At 39.3% G+C, this 7732-nt stretch overlaps 1 non-coding gene across 1 annotated transcript; it reads right to left on the reverse strand.

The window, feature by feature from the left end:
• Positions 1 to 936: 936 nt before the first annotated feature.
• On the reverse strand, positions 937 to 1042 carry LOC121205201 (small nucleolar RNA R71). Its single transcript, XR_005900286.1, has one exon. It is a non-coding gene; the product is annotated as a small nucleolar RNA R71 (small nucleolar RNA).
• Between the last annotated feature and the right edge of the window lie 6690 nt (positions 1043 to 7732).

The following is a 7732-nucleotide window of genomic DNA, read 5'->3' on the forward strand; positions in this document are numbered from 1 at the left end:
TTTAATAAACAAACCCTTTTATTCTTAGGCTAGATAATAAAAAGATAGTTATTACTAGTACTTTTGGTTCCTTTGGGTACGATATCCCAGTCTTGCCATTACTATACTATTATTCGATAGGTACGCTTACCTTTTCGTCGTGATAATAGTTAGTCTAGGTTTGATCTTCATTATAAATATTTATTACTTGTTACGAGTCACGCGATCAAGTTTTTGGCGCCGTTGCCGGGGAACTCAAAATATTAGGAACGCTAAATTTTTGTTACTTTAGCCATTTATTTTTCTCGCAATTTAATTTTAGTTTATTATTATTATTTATTAATTTTCTTATTATTTTTTCTCTTGGCAGGTTTTTATAGTTTATGACTAGAAGAAACCCGTCAGGACCATTACTTTTTGACAAAGAAATCGATCGCACACTTCGTAGAAATAAAAGACAAATAAGGCGTATCTTACAATACACGGAGAACGAGCGAGAAAATGATACTCAACCCTCAACCGACGAGATGGCTGAAAACCAAGGCAATCAGCTACCTCCTGCAATTGTGGCTAATCAAAATCCTGCTCCACATACTATGTATGATTATGCTAAACCTTCTTTAATAGGAACTAAATCTAGCATAGTTAGACTTGCTGTAGCTGCAAATACTTTTGAATTAAAACCTAACACTATTCAGATGATAGAATAGTTTGTTCAGTTTGATGGTTTGCAGGATGAAGATCCCAACGCTCACTTAGTGAACTTTCTGGAATTTTGCAATACATTTAAAATCAATGGCGTTTCTGATTATGCCATACGTCTTCGGTTGTTTCCCTTTTCACTGAGAAACAATGCTAAACAGTGGTTGAACTCGTTACCACGAGGGTCTATCACTACTTGGGAAAAAATGACCGAGAAATTTTTACTAAAATATTTTTCGCCGGCTAAAATGGCTAAATTACATAATGATACCTCTTCTTTTGTGTAGATGGATTTAGAAACACTTTACGATGCATGGGAGAGATACAAGGACTTACTGAGAAGGTGCCCTCACCATGGGTTACCGCTTTGGCTTCAAGTACAAACATTCCACAGTGGCCTGAATCCCTCGACTCGGCAAATGGTTGACGTAGCTGCTGGCGGAAACATCAAAAATAAAACACCGGAAGATGCCTATAAATTTATAGAGAAGATGTCACTGAATAACTATCAGTGGCAAGTTATGAGGACAAAGCCAACAAAAACAGCCGGCGTTTATAACATTGATTCAGTCACCATACTCTCTAATCAGGTAGAACTTCTCAATAAAAAGATTGACAGTTTACTTGGTTCTACGCAGGTACATCCAGTAATGAGGTGTGACTCAAGTGGCGGAGTTGTGCATACAGAATACCAATCCTTCAATCCTACAACTGAATAAGAACAAGTCAACTATATGGGTAACAATAACTTCCGATCTCAAAATAACCCATACAGTAATACTTATAATGCAGGTTGGAGGAACCACCCAAATTTCTACTGGGGTGGTCAAGGGAATCAAAAGCCACAAAATCCTCAGGGTTTTCAACGACCACCTTATCAACAAGAGAAGAAACCAAACCTTGAAGAGATGCTTTCTAAATTCATCTCGGTGTCAGAAACCCATTTTTAAAATACCGAGATAGCACTTAAGAATCTAAGGACTCGAAACTCAGATAGTCCAGCAATCCAAACTAATCTCCAAACGACCACAAGGTAGCTTACTAAGTAATACTGAACCTAATCCGAGGGAACACCTCAATGCAATTAGTACTCAAAATATGGAAGGATTTATTGCACCGGAGCCAGAATTATAGCAAGACAACGCGATGAACAAAGGACGAGAAGAGGTAAACCATAATGATCCTAAACAGGTAAGTACGAATCATGAACCTCGTGCGCCATATCCTAAATCGATGACGAAAGATAGAACAGAAGAACAATTCGGTAAGTTTGTCAAACTCTTAAAGAAATTACATATTAACTTACCCTTTATTGAAATTCTGTCGCAGATGCCCAACTCAGCGAAATTATTAAAGGAACTTCTGAGCAATAAAAGAAAATTAGACGCTACATCGCATGTGGAACTCAATGCAGTCTGCTCAGCTATTCTAAAGAATAATCTACCTAACAATTTGAAAGATCTAGGGAGTTTTACAATTCCTTGCTTAATTGGTAGTTTATCTGTGAATAATACTTCAGTTGATCAAGGGGCAAGTATAAATGTTATGCCATATAAAATGTTTAAACGACTAGGTCTCGGTAAACCCAAATAGACTAGGATGAGCATACAATTGGCTGACAAAATAGTTAGATTTCCTAAAGGTATTATTGAAGATGCTCTCGTTAAAATTGATAAATTTATTTACCCAGTAGACTTTGTCGTCTTAAATATGGATGAGGATAATGAGGTACCTTTAATTTTAGGATGACCCTTTTTAGTGACTGCCAGAACCATTATTAATGTAGGCACAGGAGAGCTAACACTTCGTGCAGGAGATGACGTAGTAACACTCCAAACACGTGATTCAGTCAAAACTTCTAAGACTCAAGATAACGCTATGAAACTTGTTGATGATAAAACTAATATTCAATCATCCTTGTAGGAACCTCTTCGAACCAAGAAAACGGAGATAGTGCACTATTATCAAGTAGCGAACAAAGACGCCCATGAGGAAAAAAGGCTTCAAATAGATGAGCTAGATAAATGGCGAGCACACAAACCGAGAACACATGATAAACCAAAACTACACCAAACAAGCCCGATACCTCTCCTAATCAACTTAAGGTTGGCGATAAAGTCTTACTAGATACCGCAGATCCCCATATTGTCACTGCCACACCAAATGAGGAAATCTCTCTTACGATACTTAGTATTTTTCCATTCAGTAAGGTGGAGGTGAGTCATCCCAAGTTCGACACTTTTAAGGTAAACAACATCCGATTAAAACCTTATTTTAAGATTGACAGTAGAAATGAGGAGTATGAATTCCTCAAACCACCATGATCATTCAACGGAGAGGTAAGTCGAGCTTAGACTATAAATAAGTGCTTCTTGGGAGGCAACCCGAGCACTAACATATTTTCAATTTCTAATACTTTGAATCATTAATTTAATCTTTGAATTGCAAATTTTTTTCAACACATACGGCCAGGCACACGGGCGTGCCTAAAGTCGTGGCTAAACAGGGGAAGAGACACGGCCGTGCAATACGGCCGTGTGGAAGCAAGACATAATTTCTCCAAAACATGGAGTGCGATAAATCCCCACGGCCGTGCGACATGGCCGTGGGTGAACTTGATAGGATACAACGGGTGTGGGAATGGAAAACCAAGGGCATGCCAGTGACAGGGCTCAATTCTGTTTCTTCGACATAGGCGTGAGGCATGCCAGTGCCATGCAGCCGTGTCCAACAATACACAGGCATGCTACCATAAAACACGGGCGTGGGAGAAGCGAACAAAGCTAGGCACAGCCGTGTGACATGGCTGTGTTCGACACACGCCTAAGACACACGTGCATGGGATAGTAGCCGGGCACGACCTAAATTGCAAAATTTGAAAAACACGGGCTCACCCTAAAAGTACACGAGTATGGCCATAGGCCGTGTGAACGTCCCCTATATAAGCAAACCACTGTTCATCTTCTTCCTCTTTTCAAAACCCTAGCCGAAATCTACCCTTCCCCATTCCCTAATCCCTATTGCGGCCACCATTCCCCAGATTCTCACTTCTCAAACCCCCAAACCACCCTCAAATCCACTCTCCTTGCATTAATCCCTATTTTCCCCTCTCTATACCCTCTATTTTCCTCCACACGGCTATATCCCCGCGTCACACGCTCGTGCTCGCCACCAACACGCCCGTGCACCATCCTACAGCAGCCTTTGGTTCACTTTCTCAACCTTATTTCTCCAATTTGTGTTGCTACATTAGTATTCTACATGTTTTACATAGATATTGTTACTATTACAAATATGTTTTACACAAGTTAGGAATTTGCTTTAGAATTTTCTATATTTGAATTGTTTAAGAAACTAAATAGCATATACTAATTTTAGGCCTCTTGCTTAACTACTGACTTATCTTGGATTCTATCAATGCTCATGTATTTTCAGGAACATTATGTCAAGAAGGCCGCGGTCCCATCCTCAAAGAGACGTAGGGGACCAGGTTCTTCCTCTGTACGTGCTATAGCTGAATCTTGGCACCCGTTCCTTGAATTTTTGCAAGCTTTGCAGGAGAAGCTATTTCAAATACTACGCATACGATCCCTCACTACAGGTTGCTGCATTCACTGGGCTACCGTAGAGCAAGTTTAGATAGTTGATGCCATCCGTGCCCTTCTGTCCATAGACCCATGGGAACGGTTCTTCGCTATTATCGAGCCCACTTATTTAGAGCTAACTTTAGAATTGTGCTCTACTTTTCATTTACAGGTGGTGATGATGAACAATGACGACCCAGGCACCATTCACTTCCAATTAGGCAGTCTAGTTCGCGCGATGAGTGTCCCAGAGTTTAGAGTCGCTGTGGGACTTTACACCGATGAGTTTATGTAGGTGGAAGACATGAATGCACTACCACGAAATATCCACATTTCTCCCTCCTTGTGCTGGAAAGTTTTGGCACCACTCTCTTCCACCTATGACCCCAGCCGCTCGACAGCCTCAGCTCTCGCTCCTTCCATACGCTATCTCCATGCCATATTGGCACACACCTTGACCGGGAGGAGAGAGAGCACCGGTGTCGTCAACACCCACAATTCCTACTATTTATGGTGCATGGCGAATGCACACGTGACTGACTTGGCATACTTCATTGCTTTCGCTATTCACCATCAGACTGAGCGACATAAGAAATGAGTGATCTCCATCGGCCCCTACATGACGCGCCTTGCCAGACACTTCGGCCTCTTCAACACTGTGGCCTAGTCATCAGTGCTTACACTGATAGGTCAGATGTCCCCACAGGACATCACGACTATGTTACACATGAGGATGATCGAGCGCCGACGTGGAACCGATGCTCCTTAGTACAATCTCTCTCATGCCATTGACGAGGAGGATCTTGAGGACATTCCTGATGATGTTCCCCCACAGCATGAGGAGCCTTCCACCGTGCCACCTAGGGAACGACCAGTTCATGCGGCTACTTCATTGGCACACCTTTCCGACTGACTCGCTCACTTCGAGCAGTATTACACTACACAGTTCGAGATGATTCACGAGCGAGATCGATGACGTGATAGACAAATGGGCGACATGCAGGCTATGATGTAGCAGCTGTGTCAGCACTTTCACATTGCCACTCCAGCGCCACCACCTGAGGGCCCTACTGACGAGGACCATTGAATCCTCCTATCTTTTTATTCTTATTTTTTTACTTATTTTATTTTATTTTTCTTTTTATTACTATTTTCATTTCAATTTTATTATTTTATTTTGAAAGACATATCTATATTAGTAAATTTTTCTTTTTTTTCATTTTTTGGAATTTCTAACAAGTACTCCCACTACGCTCTCTTCCACACTAACTCTTAACAAGCTTTTCATGATTCTACAGACTTCCAAGCAAAGCTGCTAGGAATATTTTACGGAATGAGGAAACAAATGGGAAACAATACCTTATGAGTGCCATGTTCAATGCCCTAATTTCTTCATCTAGCCAAGAACAATGGCAGCTACTACTTTCCCCAAACACTCTAGCCTCAGAATCAAGCTCCGCATCTATATAACAGGAAGTTCACCTCCTTTCCTCTTATGATTTTCTTTATTTTTAATAATCTATCTTTGTACATTGAGGGCAATGTACATCTTAAGTTTGGGGGGTGAACATGAAACCTAACTTTTGCATTATTCTCAAATCCTTGAATTTGGTCTTGTGCTTAAGTGGTTTTCTCATAATATTGATAGAATGAATTCTGATTGATCTATAATTATTGTTGATATGTCATGAATTAGACCAAGGGAGTTATGCATAATTATTTGATTATAGGACCTTAAAGAATCGAGCATGATAAGTTAATATTTTGAGAAATAAATTTTTTTAGACTATTTTTCCTAAGTTGAGGTATTATCTTGAAATCTTAAGTATACAGGAATGACATCAAAAACCCAAATTTTTGGTGAGATTTTTGAGCATATAGCTTTCTTTCTTGCTCACTTCTTTTGTGGTTTGAGTGTGTCAATATTGAACTGTTATTCTAGAACTTGCTTCGATTATACATGTCGAGATCACACGTATGATTTGATACACTGAGATGATAAAGGCACTTAGGATTTAACCTATTTACTCCATAAAAAGCCTTACCACATAATTAAACCCTTAGTGAAGCCCCTTTAAGCCTACTAACCTTTTTTACTGATTAACCTTCATCATTAACCTTTTATTATTGAAATCCTTTTACTTAATTTACTATTTTTTTATCAAGATTAAATTTAATACTGTTACCTCACTATGTTCACCATTTTTTGTTACTGAATCATGAAGTATGATTCATATATTGTATTGACTTGATTTGTTCCTAAAAAAAACCAGTATTATTATTGTAATTCTCAGCAAGCTAAAGTTGTCATGAATTCATGTAAAATAGTTCTAGATATTTGTTTGTGGTTCAGTAATTAAGTTTTTGATAGTGGGTTAATATATTGAAATTATCTCGATTCTAACCCTTGTCTCTTCAGCTTATATCCATACATGTAACCTAAACCCCATTACAACCATGCAGAGACCTTTTGATTAGTGTATCATATCATTTACAAGTGATAGAGATTCGATTTTCATGCACGCCTATGGTAATAACTTTTCATGTTAGACAATCGAGTGTTTAATCTTGAACCTTAAACACTTTGAGTGATTTGAGTGAATCTTTAGTGAGGATGTCATCTCTTGTATATTTAGGACTAAAGTTAATTACTTGAAGGAAGCAGATTACCTATAATTCTGTTATCAAAGTATTCGATTTAGATTGTTCGAGGTTTTTAAAGCCCATATAGTTGAATTCTCACTGTATGATTTTCCGTGGAATAATTTGTAACATTATCAATAATGCTTATACGATTGAAAGGAATGAATTCTAGTAGTAAATGAGAATTTTGCTTGAGGACAAGCAAATGCTTAGGTGTGGGGATATTTGATAAACGCCAAATTAGACATATTTATACCCCAAATACTTAATCCGATTTGTGGATTTTGGTGCTCTTAATCTGATTATTTCATGTTTTGTACTCAGGAGAGCACCAAGAGTCAAAAGGAGCAAAAAACGAGCAAAAATGGAACAAAACAGACCAAATCGAGAAGTTGACACGACTTAAGCCTTGCCACACGGGCATCTCACACGCCCGTGGCCTTCGGGAGTGTCGACCAAGGTTTTCACAATTCACATGGCTTGGACATTGAGCCCACACGGCCGTGTACAATTTAACAGATCGAGCACGGCCTGGCAATCACGTCACACAACCATGGCTCACAGGCGTGTCCCTTTTTCAAAGAGTTGTATTTTACACGGAAAAGGATACTTAGGGAGGAAGAAAGCTAATCCAAAGCCTATATAAACACCCTAAGTGTGACTTAATAAGGGGGCCTCTTCCAAAACTTTTTTGGAATAAAGAACCACCCACCAGGAATGACTTGAAGGAAGTCAGCCGATCCATCCCAAAAGTCGGAACTATTCCAAGACTGAAGATCTCTCTCAGAATTCCTTTAGGAGTTTTAGAGTTTTCTTCATGTTTT

Source organism: Gossypium hirsutum, chromosome A08, assembly GCF_007990345.1.
Source record: "Gossypium hirsutum isolate 1008001.06 chromosome A08, Gossypium_hirsutum_v2.1, whole genome shotgun sequence".
Lineage (NCBI taxonomy): Eukaryota > Viridiplantae > Streptophyta > Magnoliopsida > Malvales > Malvaceae > Gossypium > Gossypium hirsutum.